We start from the raw sequence: 20,731 nt of genomic DNA, 5'->3' as shown, positions 1-20,731 counted from the left end.
TTGTTGTTGTTTTTGTGTGTGTGTGTGGCTTAAGTGAAGCTAAAATGTGAAGCCATTAAACAATACAACATATATGCCTGCAGAGGTCAATTTAACTGGTATAGCAGCACAAAAATACACAAAGGACCTATGTAACAAAACCTAATCGGCTCTAGCTTGAAGGTTACCAGAACCCACATCATTCAGAATGTTGCTATCGCTACATTTCTCCAGTTCAGCATGATTTATTTATTTCAATTGAAGCACAATATTTGTACCTATTAAGCCTTTTTAGTTTCCTTTTTAGCTTCCTCCGTATAAAGCGAGCTGCAGCATCATTATTAAACTGTTCTTGGGGCTAAATGTTCTGAATGTTATTCATATCTGTGTTTATAACAAAGCAGGGGAGGGAGAAGGTTTAGCTGAGTCTGGTTTGGTTGTCTTGCTTCAAGGAAAACTTTGCAAAAGGAAAAGCTTTCAATGAACAGTTGAAATTGCATAATGAAAAGGTTCTGGAAACAATTATAAAATTAGAATTAAATCATTTTGAGAATTATTATTCATTTTTTTTTTACATTTTAAGTTGGCAGTGAAGTATAATGACAGTCAGAAATAACCCCGGACGCCTACGCAGGGTATATATAGAGATTGTATTTACTCTGCTGTGCAGGCATCTACTGCAAGGTGGCACATTAAAGTGTGAGCAGAACAGCAGCACATCTACTCTACTGGATGCCGCAGTGCTGCTACAATCTGATAAACAGTGTTTGAGTGTGGCGTACATGCTGTGTGCATGTATTATCTCCTCTTTGTAACATTCTGTATTCCAGCCCTTAGTGTCCACTATCTTTGTCTTTATGAAATACTGCAACCACTAAAGACTGCGGTTAGACTTGAAGATTGGAAATTTTCAGGCTATGGTGGCAAAATTCCTGCAGGGATTAATACATTTTAGCAAATAACAACTGGTTTGCTTCATAATGTCCCAACTTACAAACTTTTGTATGTCTAAACGTTGCCTTGCCATTTTTCGTGTGTGTAAGCAGAATGTTTATAGCAGTGATATTTGGCTATACGGAGCTGAGAAGCCACTTTGTCCTGCAGCATTGCTGCTAGGAGTTGTGATGTTTGTATCATGGCATTGCATCAGCAGGACATTCTATCATCTTATATTGATTCATTGCAATGACCCAGGGTTATCTGAAACAGCTATTTTGTGGTTCTCCATATAAGCAATTTTCCAGTGATCCTGTCAGTTTCTTCAGTATTTAATATTTATTTTAAAATAGAATTAAATGTATAGCCCTTATGGCTGTGAATATGACCTTCAAAACATGAAATAAATTGTAAATCCATTTTGCAGTGTTGATTGAAGCTGCAGATAGATTGTGAAAGTAGCTTTGAGAGGTTCTTGTCAATTGTGTGTTAACTCTGAAACCTAGTTATGACAGATTATGGTCCAAACTTTTAAACAGGAGAAGAGAAGCCACTTGCAATATGCATTTTCTCTTTTGCTTGTGAAATTTGCCTATTTTTGCATGCCCAACTACAATGATTTAACAATAATTTAGCATACGAAGCAGTTCTCTTAAATGGATGTGTTCACATTACAGTGGCCACTTGTTTTTCACAATCTCCTGATTTCCATGTGTGTGCATGGTAACTGAGAGAAAATGTGGTACACAGTTGTGCAATACATGCATACCTAAGCTTCTTTTTCAAAATTTGGTCTTAAAAGTCAATTTTGTTAACTAATTCTCTGATGATAATTTTAGCAGAAACATCCATCTGGGATTATGAGGGAGTTTGGGATTATTTGTGGAACCGGAATGTAGTTACCTTAGCTTTTTCACACCCACACCTACCCACCCTGAAGCAATGCAATATGAAGGCAACATACTCTCTCATTTCTGTTGCTGTGATGACTCCATTTGACACACTTTTCTCCTCTAACCTCTTCTCTGCATGCCAGGCAGAAATGGTGGTATTTCCTAATATAATGAAAGAATCAGTCCTGTGGTCTGTAAAAGAGCTGCATGCAGCCACAGTTCTGGTGGCCTTTAGGAGACAGTGCCATGTCCACCACTATTTTGTACTAAACTGAGTGGGTATTTATTGTACACTGAGGCAAGGGTGTGGTAGTGGATGGAAAATATGTTATGTTCAGTTGTTAGCAACAAATATTGTTTTTAAAGGGACAGTCATCTTCAAAATTGCACTTCTGTGTGAACTATTTTTACTTACCCTTACCAGTGTTAATATGTTACATCTACAATGGGGCGGGGGGAATCTCTCTCTTTTCAGGGTATTTTTGTGCATTTGAAAATACCTGTACAGTTAATTTCCAGGTTTCCTATGTATAATCAGTTTCTCCTGTTTTGTGTAGGTTTTTCACAGAACAGTAGAAATAAAACACTTTTAAACTGGGGAAAATGTGATTTGTAAAACCACGTAAATTCTGAGGATGTTGGGGGCAGATGTACTGTCTGAAATGCTTTTTTTAAACTGATTAGATTTCTATGGTGAAAATCCTCCGAATGGTAAACTTTCAAATGTTCAGGTGCCCAGTAACGTGGAGTAAGATGAGGCATGAGTATTTATTGGGTTGTATTGATTTTAAACTGCTTTTTTTCTTTCTGCTATTTCAGTATATTTTTATAGCTTTACTAGTCCACTAATCTTACTAGTAGTGAGCTTTTTTGTTTCATTTTTTTTTACTGGCCTTATTTAATGTTGACTGAATTCTACTTTGAATAAAAACAGAGCAGCCAAGAAATAAATTATAGCATTCTTGGTACCTAGAGGTTTTGGCTGCGAATTTAAAATGATTATTGGATATTGCCAGTCACATTTGACTGATGCATATAATGACCCCAACCACTAAGCGTGTGTTAAATCACCCATTACAGTAACAATAACAATGTCCACTAAAGGTATGTCTGCAGAGGAGAAAAAAAGGTGTTTTCTCACTATATGTTCACTAGAGTTAGTTGTGTAGAAAAATCCTGCTGAAAGTAAGGCAATTTGTGGTTATCACGCATGTTAGCAGGTAGAGATAAACACTAAGAGGGGAAGCTTTGGGATTACCTCAATCTACTAATGTGTTAAAACTACAAACTGCCTTGTCTTTACTACAATTTTACCTCCTGCCAGACACCACATGCTAGGTAACTTGGTGAAAACACTTTTCCTGGTGAACACGAGTCCAATCTTATTCCCATTGAATTTGATGGGAGCTTTTATTTTGACCACTGTAATGGGAGGAGAATCAAGCCCTTACATAACACCTCCCATTCCTGGATCTTAAAAATTCTTCAAAAACTCTACTGCTACTTCATGATACCCCTGTGAGATAGAGAAATTGAGACTTAGGAGGCTAGGAAACTTCATTAAAGTGACTAAAAGAATTAATGGACAGATCTAGGTGTAAAATTCAGGAGTCTCAACAGCTGGACACTTGACTCTACTTTCTTTTAAAATTCAGACTCTATCTATGCAGAGACGGAGGGAAGTTCAGCAATGAAGATGGAATTCCATCCTCTGCTCACCCTCTCTGTGTTGTTATGAGCAATTACAGAACATATGGTATGTAAGAATTACCCACTCTTCAGTGAGATCCCAGCAAAGTCTCAGCATAACAGGGTGAGTTACGTTCAGAGATTGTTAACTGTTGTGTTGCTGAGTTTCCATCTCTTAAGATTACTTGAACGCATATGGTTCTTCTCTCTACCGTCACCCCCCCGATGCATTTTTTTTTTTTTTGAGAGAAAGTGATAGAGATACAGAGAGAGAGAACTTTAAAAATGTGTATAGTTTTCTTGGGCTCTTTGGGAGTCATATCGTTTCATCTTTTAAGAGCTTTTATACAAATTTTAAATGACTGCTAGAGGAGCCAAAGCTTCATATACTGGATTTTTTGCATGCCAACCTGACATTCAGCATGCATTAAGGGTCACCTGGCCCATTGACAGGAATATATAAAAATAAGCTTTTGAAGATAAGTGAGAGATAGAAAGATATTAAATATCTATTATAACAGGAGTTAAAGTATTTTTACATGATTTAAGCAAGATTGGTTTTAGTCTTTTAGTGATAAAAATTGTGTCTGAATTCTGTTTATATAATATATTATCCAACAGTGGCTTTTGTTGTTTTTGTTGTTTTGTAGCATGGGGGAATCGCTCTCTTGCGGGATCTGAGGTTTTTGTCGGTGGGAGCAGTATAAAAAGAAAGAAACAACGTTGGAGCGGGTGGGAGTGGATATTACAGGGCAGGCCAGAAGCAGGATTGAAAAAACAGTCCTGCAGAGTGTGCTACTTTCCAGCTCTACCTTCTGTGAAAAGGAGACCAGGTCAGAATAATGTGTAGGTCACATTATTAATAAAATGAAAAATGGTAAAACTAAGCCATATCTTATAGGCACAATAAAAGTATATAATCTACCCAACAAATGCTTTTTCAAATATTCCTGTTATTTGAACATTGATCACATTCATTATGAATGTTTGTTTTATAATTTTCTCTCCTATTCAAGCTCTTTCCCCACCCAATATACGCTAAACCAACAAACATACACTCAAACGGCGTATACCATATTCTTGACTAATCACTGCAAGACAAGACACATTTAGGGGTTATAAACACACGAAAACCTGCTTGGAACTACAGTCTGGATTTTTTTTTGCAGCTGCTTAACGTAAAAACATTTTAATTCCTGCTTAGAAATTTTTTATAATCACAATATATAGTCCAGGGTGTTGAATTTCAGTGCCACATTTCAGTCCCAAGCAAATGTTCACAGCAGATCTATAACCCCTGTGAAAACAGGGTTTTATAGAGAAATGCTATGACAGACGTATAATAGGGATGCCCACTAACGTTTGTTATAAATTAGAGATAGTACACAGTGATTTATTTTTAATTCTGTCCCCTCTTTAAAAAAAAAAATCCAGCTATCTGATTTTGAATGTCGATTTATTAACTTCCCTCTTCTGTATCCTTTTTTTTATTTGTGTTATCATTTGCTGTTGCAAAATACTAGTTTCCTCCCTTTGCAGTTTTGAAACCTTTTCCCTGTCTAGGATTTTCACATCTGAATCACTGGCGATTAATACAAATCTGCCACTCGTGTAAGTAGGCACAATGCTTTTGTCTGTAATGGAATTGTGTCTGCATCTGCCAGCAGTGAACTTGGCCCCTTTTCTGTTACTAAAAAACCGACAATGATGCAGTAAGACATTCAGGAACTGGAACTAACTATTAACCGCCAGCATTCTAGTTTTCAGGAGTTTTTGAGTAAAGTTACAGTGGGTATATTAACTCAAAGTATAACAATTCTCAGATCCCACTAGTATTTTTTTTAATAGCAATTGAGTGCTACTATACAAACACTAGGGTGCCAAAAATGTTAGCAGAAGATGATATACTGGTAATATTTTCTCTGCCTAAAAAAAACTTTCAAACTTAAACTGAGAAGCAGGCAATACCAATCAATCCACGCCTGAAATGCAGCCACCTCTGAGGTAAATCAAATCAGCTGTTTAACTGTGCACAGTAATTCAGCTCAACAGTTTAGGATACAAAGTGAAGAATACAGTATCTAACGGAAACTGTAGGGTGCATTGAGGTCTTGTCTACACTTGCAGTGGCATGTAGGCAGAGCCTTCTGTGGTGTTCAGATATTGCTTGTAATTATTAGAACTGGGAGCACTGGCTGTTGGGAGTCTGAAAGGACAGGAAACAAGAAGGAGGGGGGAGGAAATGAGGAGGCTGAGTGAGAGTTACTGAGGGTGCAGCAGCACCTTGGAAAATAGGTTTCCACTTTAAAAATAAAGTCCTGTTGAAGTTTGTTAGTGCCTTGCCTGGTTACTACAACACCTTCCTAGGCGACAGTGAATTGGGGCTACTGCTCTGGGCCATGTGCTTTGGGGGGGCCCTGCGGGCTGGCACAATTGCCCAGTGCCACATGGGCAGTGGGTGAACCGCTGGTTGAGGAAGGCTACCCCGAACCCCACCCCTTCCACGTGAGGGAGACAGCGCCAGGAGGGAGAGCACATGGTGCAGCCACAGCCTCCCCAGTCCCGGGAAAGTGGGTGGTGTGGCCTCAGTGGAGTCTGGGGGGTGGGGGAGAGTGTGGGCAGGGTCACGCCTGGCTGTTTGGAGAGTTGCTGGAGTCTTTCCCCATTGCCTCCAGTCTAGCGATTGATTACTTCCAGAGCCGTTCACTGGGGTGTGGAAAGGCTTCAGCAGCGGGACATTACACTGCTAAAAATATCAGTGTAGACATGGGAGGCACTGGTTGGGCGTATAGAAAGCCATGTAGACAATACCCTGTGGTTCTGATGTGTCTGTACTAGGGTTGCCAGGAGTCCGGTTTTCACATGGCTGACCAGGTGGTTAAAAGTCTTGTCAGCAGCACAGGCAGGATCCCTGCCCAGCTCCGTTCGACTCCAGGGAAGCTGCTGGCATCTCCATTTGGATCCTAGGCGGAGGAACAGCTAAGGGGGCTCTGCGTGCTGCCCCAGCACCAGCTCAGCTGCTCCCATTGGCCAGGAACTGCGGCCAGTGGGAACTGAGGGAGCGGTGCCTGCAGGCACAGGCAGCGCGGAGAGCCATGTGGTCGCGCCCCTGCTTAGGAGCCAGAGGGAGATGCCGGCAGCTTCCCGAGACTCGCCTGAGATAAGTGCCGCCCTGAGACTGCACCCCCTCCTGTACCCCAAGCCAGAGCCCCCTCCTACACCGCAAACCCTCATCTCTGGCCCCACCCCAGAGGCCTAATCTCCACCCCATCCCTGATCCCCCCTGCATCTTGAACTCCTCATTTCTGGTTGCACCCCCTCCCCTCCTGTCCCCACCCCCTGCCTCAGTCCAGAGCCCCCTCCCATGCCCTAGCCCCCTGCTCCAACCAGGAGCCCTCTTCTGCACCCCATACCCCTCATCTGTGGCCCCACCCCAGAGCCCATACCCGCAGCAGGAGCCCTCACCGCCACTCCCCCTCAGCCCAGCCCAACCCCCCCTGCCCCAGCCTGGTGAAAATGAGCACATGAGTGAGGGTGAGGGAGAGCGAGTGACAGAGGGAAGGGGTGAAGTGAGCGGGAGGCATGGTCTCGGAAAAGGGACGGGGCAGGGAGTGGGGCAAGAGTGTTTGGTTTTCTGCAAATAGAAAACTGGCAACCCTAGTCTGTACTCTACTTGCCTAAGCAGTGCCTCACCGTCTACACTGCCTCACTGTCTACACTGCTATTTATACCCATGCTAGCTGAGTGTGAAGTATCTGTACTTTACATACTGCCATAAGTGTAGACCAACTTTTAGTCATGGGGAATGTAACTGCTCGGATATGAATTGGAATTGAGCCAGGACGCAAGGATTTACACCTATATACATCATTAAAGTTGCATGTACTGTTTAATGAGTGCAAGTTGTCTGGATCTATGTTTCATGTTTCATCGAAAAGATGGCGTACTTAGCACAGGACCCCTTAGTATCATTCAGTGACATTGGTTCAGGGCAAACCAGGGATACTACCTTTTAAAAATAAATATATATTGTGCTTTTCAGTATAGTCTTCACTTCATGGAGACAGTTGACATCCTCTAATCTTTCTACAGAATGATGATTGGATTGCAAGACTGTATTCAATTACAAATGTGAGGAACACTGTTTAAGGACATAATGCTTGGATGGAATACATACTGCCATCTGGTGAATGTGAATGGTGCCCGATTGTGTCTAATTTTTCTTTTTAGACTCTGATCCCTGTGTCGTCTTCAGTATTCAAGTGATAATCTCTGACTCTCCTAATTTTCACTGACTAATAATGGTGATTAACCTTTTCAATTTTGACATTATAGATAATAAATTAAGCCTATTGGTATCCTATATGCAATGGTATGAGCTTTTAAATTATAACAAAACAAGGGCTAAAAATACAGCACTGATGATATCTAGTGGCCGTCTTGGAATATCTTGTAAATCAGCACTAATTACTATGCGGTTCAGAGAATTTTAAAAGGTATTGATGTAAGCCTCCGGATACCATCTCAGTGCAAACATGGATTTTGTACCTAGACATTAGAAGTGATTTTAACAAACTGTTTATAGTATTGGATCTTTTGCTGTTGTGTTGATATTTTCAGGTTCCTTTCTCACTGTTTTCTTTTTTTTGCAAAAGAAACAAATCCCTTTAGAATGGAAATTTCAAAAGATTAAGGGGTGGGGGAGGGTATGGTGGTGGAAAGAACAGAAAAATCCACACTCCTGTTTTCTCTCCTCCATTGCTATGCCAGATGGAACTTCCAGAGCTGCACATTGTGGCTTTCTGTTTCTGGCATCATTTAGTCATGATGGTGCAGGGCCTCTCCTGAGGGACACATGAGTTCCCATTCACATAGCCATCCCTGTATATTCAAGAGCAAAGGGCTCATATTTGCAATTTCTACTGTTTCTAAAATATAATTTTTATGAAGATCAGCTGGAATCATGGGTTGTTAAGTATTTGCTTTCTGGCAGAGCCATCTGATCACAGCTAAAAATGTGTAACCATCAGAAGTGGCACATAGGAAAACAACTTGTCACTACCAGGCTAAGATGCAGGCATCTCTCAATCCGTGTGTGTGTGTGTGCGGGTGTTCATTTCTCTTTACATTCCACCCCTCTCCCCAAAGACTCTATCCAGACGATTATGCACAGGCTACCCAACATGCGACAGGTATCGTTTGCTTAGGTTTAATTTATCACACTGCATCAGAGTGCCGGGAGTCACATGATAGCTGGAGACCTAACTGTGGTTTCATTCTTGGAGATATTGTTAATTAAATTTTTTATGAAGGAGCTGAGGCACACTAGCAGCGATCTCCTTTCAAGCAGAAATGTAGCAGGCAGTTCCCAAAGAGACCTCATCTGCTCTCTTCCCTATGAAAATCAATTAGTGTTATGAATGTGTTATAGCTTAAAAAAATCTGTCATGATGGAGAAGTTGTTACACCTTATAATACTAAAGGGAAAGATATCTTCCTGCTTCCTCTTCCCCACCCCCTAATCTTCTCTCCTGCTTTGGAGGCTATTCGTTCCTGAGGGTGTCCATTTCAACTTTATTCTTGGTCAGATTATTTTTCCACATACAGGAAAAAACAACAACCCACATGTGCCTTTAGCTTTATGGTGACAGTCTGGTAAATGCATTGGAGGGGACTGCTCAGATTCTTAATGTGTGTGAGCATAGGAGTCTCTAAGGTTCCAGTTTCTTTTGTGTACTAAATAATTCTCATGGTTCAGTGATCAAACCCAAGGTTCACACCTAGAGGTGATGTTTTAATAGATTTTACAGTGGGGTAGCAGTTTGTGCTTTTGCTTAAGTGTTTTTTTGGTCTGTCTCTCTTTCATCTCTGCACTGCAAACACTATCTCATGGTTAACAATTGTTTTCTAAATGTATCGTGGTGGTGATGGGAGGGAAATAATATTTGAACCTTCCATACAAGCATAAATGCTGATTTCTTCCTGCGTTTCTGGCTAAGCAGAGTGGTGCACCGGGGAGACCCTAAATATTCTACTTTTGCACTACGTATGTGTGATGGTTTTATATAGCTTACACACAAAATATCATTTTCATAGCATTACTAGAGTAAATGACTTCAACCAATCAAAAATGGTGACAATTTTAGTATATTTTTGCTTAAGCCTTTATTCTGTGTTGTCACTGATACAGTATGGGTCAACTTAAATCTGCCTGGGGTGCTTTTCTGAAAAAGGTGTATTTTTAGATATTTATTAGTTATTAATCTGTAATCATGTAAAAAGTTGCTTCAGATACAAACCAAAACTCGTAACTTAAAGGGTGGGCTGATTTTGCCTCTTTGCATTTGGTACTGGAATTTTACTACATATATCGCTGTACTTTCTAGTCACTTCTTCCACTGTTTACCATGTCACAGGAGTCACCTTCTCCCATGCAAAATGTATGATTGCACAGCCAGTGACCTTTTAAAAAATGCAACATTGCTTTCTTCCAATCAGTACTTTTGAAATTAATGCAGGTATTTATCTATTTATTGTTTTCCACGTTCAGATCTTGAAAGCAAGACCGCCATTCCCACTGCATCAACAACAACAAAATTAACCTCCTTAGGTTGTCAGTCACTTGACAGAGGCCTTTATAGGTGAAGATGAAGAAAGAAACTAGCTTTGAACTCATGATTCACAAAGTTAATTCATCACAGGTGTCTAGCATGTAGGATGAGGCTCGCTGCTCCATGGCAGGTAGACAGCTTTACAAATTGAAGACTGAAACTTATAAGTATATAGGCTCTAAAATTGTCCCTGTTTTGACCAGAAATAAAGCACTGAACAGAACAGGAATGGGATCTTTATTCAGTTCTAGTAGTTCCCAATCAGATGGATTTAAAAGAAAAAAACAGTATTCCAGGCGGTATACAAAGCTATTTCTGCACTGTAGTGCAGCTGGCAGTAAAGCCAGGATGGAGGAGGAAGGCATGTTAAATAGAGAAATTGACCACCAGATGCCTTTGCTTCAGAAATATCCAGCGTTCGGCATGCATTTGGTAGTTGCAGTTGCCAAACTCATGTTAGTTGGGTAAGATACAGGAGAAGGATATAGTTCAGGGCTAGGCCCTTAACTCCTAGTTTCTGTTCTGTAAAATGGAGCTAATAATCCTTAGCAGTCTTAAAGGAGTATTGTGAGATAAGTTAATGTTTGGGAAGTGCTTTGAGAAGTGCTACTGTATGTAAGAGCTTTTCATTAAGTATAGTAGAACTTCTCTTTTTCACTCTCATAACTGGAAGACACATTCTGAATGTGTGTATTTTGCAAATTAGTGAGGAAGGCCATAAGGCATGTGTTTAATTGCTGTGCTGAACCAGGGCCTAATGGAGCAAGCAAAATCTGAATTGTATTTTCATTTTTGTGGGATTCCTCTGTGTGTTGTATGGTATGGAGCACCTTGTTGGCTCTTAATTAATCAAGAGGAGCCATCAGTGTTGCACCATGAAGGAAAAAACACACAAATATAAGCAGATAAATTAAAAGGGAACAGTCATATGGAGGAAACCTGTTCCTTAAAAGGATGTTGTTTTTTATTTTAAAATTTCTGTTAAATCATCTGAAGTTTGAAAAAGTTAGTCTTCTGAATTTCACTCTGTAGCATACATTGTGTCCTGCAGTTTTTCTAGTTCAGCAAAAGATGACATGCCTACTTTTTCCTGTTTATTTCACTGTCTGGGCATAAACTTCATTGAAACTGTTAGCAGGAAGATACATGTACCCCAGTGTATTGTAGCTGCTGGTGGCTCTTCTTGCAAAACAGTTGGAAGAGCTTATGGCCCATGTCCAACACCAAAATGACAGTGACTGTTCTTGTCGTCAGTTCTTTGGTGGATTTTAAACATTTACATTAAAAAAGAAATAGAATATTGAGGATCCAGAAGTAGTTCCAAACCAGATTATAATAAATTTCAGTGTACTACAGACCACTGAATTTTGGTTGTCAGCAGTTGAGCATATCTTTAATTGAGCTGGTAAGAAGAAATGGGGCAATGGTATAGCTTGCAGCTTTCAGAGGATATTATCCTGCATTGTTGCTCTGTACTGGATGGAATTACAGTGACTATCCTAATCTTTCCAGTATTAAAGGTATTACACAGGAAGCAATTGAGGAGCTGCGTCATGTAGTGAGCAAAATATGGTACCTCTATTTACCGCAAATGGCTATGCAGACTTGCAAGGTTTTTGTGTGAGAGAATAAATAGGGCCAAAATGTACAAAATGTGACCATATATATAAATATGCTGCAAAAGTGGCATTAAGTGATATGCTCTGATATCCTCTCTGAGAATAGTTCTACGCAAGTATTCTCACATATGCCATTTCTGCTAAGAGTAGGAATCATTTGTGCATAGGTCCCCATCATGGTTTTTGAGCCCTGTCCACCTATGAAATCTCTCTCTCTCTCCTTATGCACAGTTGTGTCATTTGAGATTGTATGGGTTATTCTTGCTCTCAGTCATCATACTGGATGTTCTGGGAATGGGAAGCTGGATGTTCAGTGGCATCATGTTCTGCTTTGGCATCCATTTTTCTCACTGTGCTGTGCCAGAGTCTGTTGACTTGCCCAAGTAAGTGGGGGTGATGGAGAGGAATATGTGTGCCTTGCCTGGGAGATGGCTATATGGGCTGATATTGTTCAGCATGTTGTATATTTTGTTCTTAAATTGTTGAAATGTGACTATCCAAAGAATATTATTTGGCTGCTTTCTGTATTTTTAATGATACATTCCATTTTCAAAAACCAGACCAAAACAACAAAACATGTAAAGAGCATTTAGATTGCTTACCCCATTAGGTTGCTTCTCATTACAGTATAACCTTTGACTGATTGCAAACTATTTGGACAGTGTTCAAATTTATTTCTATCCTTGCTGTTCAAGGGGTACTGGACTCCAGTCTCATTCATTACAAACTGTCCAAACTGCAAACTGAATGAGATGGGTCCCCTAGATCCATGGCTTATTTACAACACTCCATCCATCCTGTCCACTGAGGACCCAAACAATGTCTCTGTAACACCTGTATAAATTCAGAATTTGCCATATCATCATTGCAAATAGAATTAAGCACCAAGTAAGGCAGAGATAAGTAAATCTTTCTCATTCGTTGTGTCCCTGCTTCACTCCATGCTCGCCTTCCAGCCTGCACACTGAGGGAGGCAGTGGTCCTGTGGAAAAGGTAATACATGATCACATAAAGACTGTATTGTAATGCGTATAAAGGAGCGGTCAGAATTAGGATTACACAGATGACCTTAATTTTGACACTTTCAGATTCTGAGTGCTATACAGTCTTAATGTTACTTAAACATAGATTTTCTTTGTGTATGGAATTTCTTAGAGTTTTAAAAAAGAAAATTGGGATATAAACTCCATCCTGTGAAATGACTTGCTAGGCTGCAGTATTAAACTGCATTTTCACAAGAATCTATTCCCTCTTTGTACTGCCAAGGACTTCTGTGCAGCCTTGCCTCATTGAGTGGGTACTGCTGTGTTGAATGAGATAGGGCTCCTTTCTGCATCTTCACTGTACAATCTCGTTTCACAGGAATCATTCTGTGAGTCCTGTCTTTACCCTGCAACCATTCACCTTTGTCTGTAGTTCATAGCTTGGTGAATATTGCCTATCCACACAGGCAGATTGGCCTGGGTCACATGCTAGTTTATGAGCACAGGACTCAATGGACATGCAAGAGTATAATCCAATTTATGGGATATGCGGCTTGATTTTTAATGAACCCTCAAAGTTACTGTATTACAATATGGAAAGTCACAATTCCCAGTTTTTGATGGCATACTGCATGAGTTTCCAGGCATAAGGGTTCATGAGGTACCAGACCTTGAAATGGGTATCCATCAAAAATACAGGCTATTGGAGGCTGTTTATCAGCATCCCAAGGATCTTTGGCCATTTGGCCTCAGCCTTTAATATATACAAAGCACTTTAAGTGAAGAGAGAATTAATCAATAAATTATTTTTCTAGTTAAGTTGAACCCTATTCTGTTGCATGGCTATTTGGATGCCTATGAGAATGAACTGGAAACAATATTTAAAAGTGTGGGTGAGAATTCTTGTAGCATGATGAAACTGCTCATTTTGCTGACATAATATGCATTTAAAAACAAAGACCGGTACCCCTAAATTTCAAGCATTGCTATATAATCTTTTCATCATTGACTTTAATTACTCCTATGGACTCTAATGGGAGTTGTGTGGCTGAATCCCCTGCACAAGTCTTAAATGAACATGTAGGGGTTAATGTTAAAGCATAGCACACAGCTTTCACGGGGGAAAAGTAGATGCAAATTACTGTGAACGCTAATTGTTTCTATTTGAAAATTCTTGTAGTGTTTTTCTGAAAACACTTCCATTAAGTAAGCATTAGGTGGATAGCTAAACTGTTTGCAGAAAATCTCCTCAGTCATGTGTGCAGAAAGGCATAGTTGCATAAGAAAATAAATATGGAGACTTCTGTTCTATTATATACTTCTTCTTTGGGAGCTAATAATTGTACGTGCTATACACAGAGAAAGAGAGAAATTTCAATGGACTTCAGGGGAGTTTGTAACCAGTGGGTTTAGAGCCTCAGATTAGGAGAGTTGCCTGAAAGGGGGAAAACCTTAGTGTGGAGAGTTTTGCAATTTGAATGAAGTTTTATGTGGGGAGGTGGTGCTTGAATTCCCACTATTCTTGGAGAAATAGCCCTCTGAATGCCCATTAAATCTTTTCACAGACTTTAGCAGGCAGTGGTTCAGATCCTAAGAGACAGACATCGGACATGCAACTGTGGACTTTTAGTAATGATTGGATGGATGTTTAATGTGAGCAGCAATGAAAATCATCTCTTTGGGTTCACAGAGCTGCATTTACACCGGACCTGAAGCATGGTTCCCACTGAATTAAGTGGGAGCTGCAAACAGTTTCTCCACCCTTCTGCGTTCCCCTTTCTCTCTGTGCACTCAGATGAATCCAGCAATTAGACTGAAACTGAAGTGAAGTCAGTGTTATGCTATCAAGCTTGAAGTTTTTCATCTGGATTCAGTCTTGGCAACCTTATTGAACACAAAAAAGGTAGAGGAGGTGCTGGCAAGTGCAGCTGTGAAACAGTATAAAACCATTCATTCCTTTTCCTCTTCCCTTCATTACCCAGGTGTGTTGTATGCATGCGAGTGTGTGGGGAATCGGGAGACTGGGATCTGTGTGAACATTGCAGATCTCTTTCTCTGTAAAATGTAAGTATTGGACATTTTCAATGTAAAGATACAATAAAATCTCACTAATGTTACATTTAAGATATAGAACTTTATTTTCAAATGGATCATAGGAACAGGAGCGATAACTGAAAGATAATCAATGACTCTTTGTTTTAACATTCCTTCTTCTAATGCAGTAGAAGTTCTCTGCTTACTGCAGTACTTTTGAGTACACCCCATAGGTTGCAAGAAGTGTTGGCATACCAAATCTCAAATTCTCTGGAAGCGTATTTCCATTTTGTCCTTGTCCATACTACTAAAGATAGCAATAACTGGTTTTAGATATTGCTGTTGTTAGCATGGCTTCAGCTGTAGTCTGAACTATTCCTTATTGTCATGCTGAGCCAGACCCAGGCGGGAGTTGACCTGTCTTTCAATGTTAGGGGTTGGCATCTGTGATCCTTTCACTGAGAATTTTCTGCAAATCTCATGTATGTGGTTAGTAAAATCAAATAGTTGTAATGGTTGTGAGAGTGAGTAAGGTGAGCTTTAGCCTTCAGTCATTGCCCCTAGCAATACCTCTGATGCTCCCCCTTCACCCCGAGCCAACTGATGTGAAGGGGGACAGTGCAATTTCTCAGCAGCTCTGGTCTACTACTGCAGTACGTTTCAGGTGTGATCTTAAGCATGTATTTTGTTTTAAAGTAAAAATTTGACAATCAATAACTTTTTATTTGATCCCGAAACTTTTTAATCTCCTTACCAGAGTCTGACTTTTAAATACACAAGAATTATATTTCAGGGACTGATGGTTTTGCTTGTATTTATCCTTTTGTTTGTGTTGACAGATAATCCCATTACTGCTCTTCTCAATAGTTTGTTGATTGTGATAGCTTTTATTACAGATGTCTGGCTTTAAAACTCTTAAACCCATCTGAGCACTTGATTATCTGTTTGGTGCTGAACACTAATCCCATTAGTGGAGGACAGAATTATGATTCATAGATTACAAGGCCAGAAGGGACCATTTTGATCATCTAGTCTGATATTCTTGATTTATATTTTTCTCTTTTTTGGCAGAGACTTTTGCGTTGGCATCTGTACACCTGATCAGTTAAAACTGATAGGACATAAAATGGTCTTTGTCACAGGCAATATTGTGTAGATTAATAAATATACTTGGTTTTGAAGGTTAAGGTTGGTAGTGTGGTCTAGAGTATAGGGCACTGGACTGGGACTCAGGAGACCTGTTCTTGGCTCTGCAAATGGTCTGCTGGGTGACTGGGGAAGTCAGTTTAGCTCTCTACCTCAGTTTCCCAATCTGTAAAATGGTGATAATGATACTTGCCTCCTTTGTAAAGTGCTTTGAAAACTATTGTTGGAAAGCACTGCCTAAGAGCTATGTATTATTAATAACCAATGGCTTGTTCCTATAAATATGGCTTGTATTGAGCTCTGTAGATTGCTAAACTGTGGCTGTGATGTGCTTGACAGGCAGAAGCTTTCCTTTGAGAATGCCCTGCCTTTCGTTCTGAACAATGACACCCCAGGGACTGTCACCGAGAGCAGTCCAGCAGATTTTAACCCTCATGCTGGGGTACGGAGAGGGATGTGGTCTCTCGAATAACTGGGTCATTCTCACTTAATTTTTTTTTCCTCTTAGCGCTCTATAGTGGATGCTTTGTTGGTTTAGTCCTTTTTTGGTGTTAGTTACATGCATGTGCCTAGAGGTCTCAAAGGCCCAATTTATTAATTGTAAACTAATACATCAAACCCTTGAATTGCCTCTGAAAGGGAATTGTTTGCATGGGGCAACAGTGTAAATCCTCACAAGGACTGAGTTAAGGCAGTGAAGCCCTGCCGTTACACTGGCGCTCTGCCAGTGTTTGGGGAGGTGATGGCATGAGCTGCTCCCATAAAAACCATCTGCTGCGATGGTGGGGGAGCTTGTCATTGCAGCTCTATAATCTCTGGTCAGGCTAAAGCCTCTCTCCAGGTGGGCTATGGTCAGAAAGAGAGAGGTCTCATTTCCTGCCCAGTTGCTCAGAGGGGAGGGGGGAGAGAGAGAGAGTGTGTGTGTGCGCATGCGCATGCACCCTTTGCTGTCACTCATAGTGCTCTCTGACTGTCCTAGGAGGGTCCCGCTCCTGAGGGAGGTGTTGGGGCCCACTGGTAGATACTAGAAGAACATCTGGGCACCCCATCCCTGGTAGCTGAAAGACTGATGGCAGCTGATGCCCCATCCCTAGCTACTGACAGACAGACACCTTTGGTGGTGATCAGGAAAGCAGCAGTGACAGGAGGCGTTCCCGTGGTGTAGGGGCGTGTATAAACATCCACTCTGGTGAATGGCAGTATGGCAGCAAATCAAATTAGGCGCTTGCATTTAATTGTCAGTAACAAAAAAAAAAAAAAAAAAGTACTCTGCATAAATTTACAAACATTTGTCAGCAAAAATGAAAATAACCTAATTCATAACTAAACCTTCGATATGGTCAAAAATTGAATTTATTTAATTCCGCTGAGCCAAAATAGAATATATTGAAATGTATGTCTGAAGTGTCTCAGAATGTTCCTGTAAGTGAAGGGTGAATTCTATGGTATATATTTTATTTTGGTGTGTAAAATAATCAACTATCCATGTTTTAATAGGCCTTTTACATGCTTGGTGTATAAAGTTTGGTCTGCGGTGATAGACCTCTTCATGTTCTATTGGGTGTATGAAAAACTACAGACCTAAACAATGGAACTACAGCTAAAAGGAATTGTAGATAATTGGGAGTTGAGGCTCTTTAGGATGTGACCAAAGGAAAAAGAAAAAGCCTTAGTCTTGTCTTAGGTATGTTGGGTATGTGCATTGTGCTGCTCTCTGTTTTTTTCCTGGAGATTTTCACCATTGAAAGAGCGGGGAACATGGAGGGAGGGAGGATGTCTGTGAAATGTTTAAACACTAAAACTTCATTTGGATGGTATAATAGGATGAAATGCCTGAGAGAACTTTGAGAATAAGTAGGTTGTGTTTCATTATATCCTGCCCTCTTGGGAACTTTAAAAAATAAAATCAACAAAACCCCAAACTTAACTTGGTGAAGCACATACAACAAAAAAGCTTTTTGTCACATCAAGGCTTTTCACCATGTTAATTGTAGCAATTTTTGTTTCTCCAGCCTGATTTACCTTTGTTCTGGAAACCAAAGCTTGTGACAGAGAGAGTTTAATTGCAGTTACTGTTTGCTTGTGCTCAGGTTTAAACTTTATTTTGCAGAGGAGGCAAAGAGTGCAAGGAAACTGCTGCAGGATAATTCAGTATTTGAAGTTTCTATAATCACAAAATTGTCTTAAGTGGTTTCCCCCCTAGCCTTCCGAAAGTCTTTATTGGCTCCCTAGCTTGTTATTACGTAGCCTTAATACTTGCACTTCTTTTTGAATCTCTTCTCTTTGGCTTGCTTTTCTCTCTTTGATTCAGTACCAAGTCTCTACTTAATGGTGAACTGCAAAACTGAAAGCAAACATTTTATTTTGCTTTTACCCTTTGCTGCTTCTTCATGCTGCATCTAGATGGATACACACTTTTCTTCAACAATTTTTTTTCCCTCTGCCTGTTTCTTCCTGGTCTCCACAGAAAAGGTAGATTGATCCAACTATGTCACTTACAGGTGGGTGTGAAAAATCCATACCCCGAGCAACGCAGTTAAGCCGACCTAACTCTTGGTGTAAACAGTAGTGTGTCAATCTAAGACAAACTACCGTGATAAGAGAATCCCACTTGTTGCTGTAGTGAGTGTCTACACTGAAATGCTACAGCGGCGCAGCTGCAGCCCTCCAACTGAGCTGCTGTAGCGTTTTGAGTGTAGTCTTACACACCTCTACACCGATATAACGCCGTCCTCGGGAGCCAAAATATCTTACTGCGTTATAGGTGAACCGCATTGTAGCAAACTTGCTTTGGTCCGCCGGAGCGTGCAGCCCCACCCCACCGGAGCACTGCTTTACCATGTTATATCCAAATTCGTGCTATGTCAGGTTGTGTTATATCGGGGTAGAGGGACACTTGTAAGATTTTAGGTCTTTGCTTTCTAAAGAGTGGGCGGGAGGGCATGCAGAATCTCTCATTGCAGGAGGGATTGCTGCAGCTTAGTGTGCCTCCTAGCCAGGCTAGACAGACACATGCTAGCTCTGTTTAAGCTAATGAGCTAAAAGAGATCGTGGATGTTGCAACATGGGTCAGCTGCTAGAGTATAGCCGTGGGCTGCCCACAGACACCGACTTTCCAAAGTGTGTGTGTGGGGGGGGATTCCCTACATCCCTGTGTCTGCCCAAGGCCCCACCCCCACCCTGCCTCTTCTCGCCCCAACTCCGCCCTGCCTCTTCCTGACCAGTTCTGCCCCCTCCCCTGAGCGCACCACATCCTTGCTCCTCCCCCCTCCCACCCAGATCCTCCTGTGTGCCATGAAACAGCTGATTGCGGCGGGCTGGAGGGGTGGGGAGGAAGAGGGAGGTGCTGATCAGTGGGGCCACTGACAGGCGGGAAGAGCTGGTGAGGTGGGGCTGAGCTGATAGGGGAGCACCCACCATTTTTTCCCCTTGGGTGCTCGAGCCCCGGAGCACCCACGGAGTCGGTGCCTATGGGCCTGCCTGACCCCCTGGGTCTAAACTGGGGTGGGTAGCCCATGCCAGTGCCTGTGCTGTTAAGTCCACATGGCTATTTTTAGCACACAACTTGAGCAGACAGTAGCACATCTGTCTACCGAGGTGGGAGACATGTTCCCAGCTGCAGTGTAGTCATACCTTAAGTTAGAGCTTGGTGTTGACAAGTTATTCAAGTCCTCCAGGATCTTTTAGCAAAGAGAGGAAAAACAAGGGCCTGATCTTCCAATGTAAGAGCAAAAGGAGAAAAATATTTTGTTTTTAAGAGAGAAGAAACAAGAAGTTGGAGTTGATTTTGATACTACATAAAGAGCTAGCAAAGGTCAAAACACACTTTTTTTTTTTTTTTTGCTTTGCATTCCATCTTTAAAGCAATATTTCCAGGGACTTTCATAAAGGTATTAGCTCATGATAAATATGCATAGAGGCACCCTATCTCTCAGCATGAGACTTCTCGTTCATCTTCCTCCATTTTCACTAACTGGGGGTTAAAGAGACATCAACATGCAAATCACTTTTTGCCTGAAAGTTTTGTAGCTGCTATAGTTACTTCCAGCACCCGAAGTTATTGTGATAGAAAGAAATGAGCAATTTTTTTTTAGTCTGCCTTTAATCTGTGCTTTGTGTAATCTTTGTGTATGGGCAGTTTCACTGTTTTCCTGTATAATCAGTCATTTTCTCCCTTCTGAAAGGACTCTTATAAACATCAAAAGAAGAGCGGAAAATCCCTTATACACATTTTTTAATGATTTTTGCAAAAATTCAGGATTTACTACTTAGGAGTTCTCAATAGGAGCTGGACTTTTTTTAATGTTGGGACTTCAGAGGAGCCTAATGGAGCTACATACCATTTGGATCCCAACTGCCTTCTGAAAATCCCAGCCAAAATTAGTCAGTTAAAAAAGGGGAAAAAACACCACATTGATAAAAGAACAGGAGTACTTGTTGCACCTTAGAGACTAACAAATTTATTTGAGCATAAGCTTTTGTGGGCTACAGCTCACTTCATCGGATGCATGTAGTGGAAAATATAGTAGGAAGACATATATATACACACACACAGAGAACATGAAACAATGGGTATTACCATACACACTATAAGGAGAGTGATCAGTTAAGGTGAGCTATTATCAGCAGGAGAGAAAATGAACTGTTTGTAGATCTTGGGAGACAGGCCAGTGCTTGCTTACAGACAGCCCCTAAACCTGAAGCAAATACTCACTCAGCAACCACACACCACACAACAAAAACACTAACCCAGGAACCTATCCTTTCAACAAAGCCCGTTGCCAACTCTGTTGATCCACATTCTATTCAGGGGATACCATCGCAGGACCTAATCACATCAG

At 40.9% G+C, this 20,731-nt stretch overlaps 1 protein-coding gene across 2 annotated transcripts in view; it reads left to right on the top strand.

Moving 5' to 3' along the window:
* Positions 1–20,731, top strand: part of NEXMIF (neurite extension and migration factor) — a 250,744-nt gene that overhangs the window by 29,789 nt on the left and 200,224 nt on the right. The window contains exon 2 of one of the 2 annotated variants that reach the window (XM_075068796.1): positions 3,464–3,621. The exons of the other annotated variant lie outside the window; for it this stretch is intronic. The gene's annotated coding sequence lies outside the window, so the exon portion shown is untranslated. The remainder of the gene's footprint in view (positions 1–3,463; positions 3,622–20,731) is intronic. 2 annotated transcript variants of the gene reach the window in all.

This window comes from Chelonoidis abingdonii, chromosome 8, assembly GCF_003597395.2.
Source record: "Chelonoidis abingdonii isolate Lonesome George chromosome 8, CheloAbing_2.0, whole genome shotgun sequence".
NCBI classification, from domain to species: Eukaryota; Metazoa; Chordata; order Testudines; family Testudinidae; genus Chelonoidis; species Chelonoidis abingdonii.
This window is presented reverse-complemented; position numbering and strand designations above follow the sequence as displayed.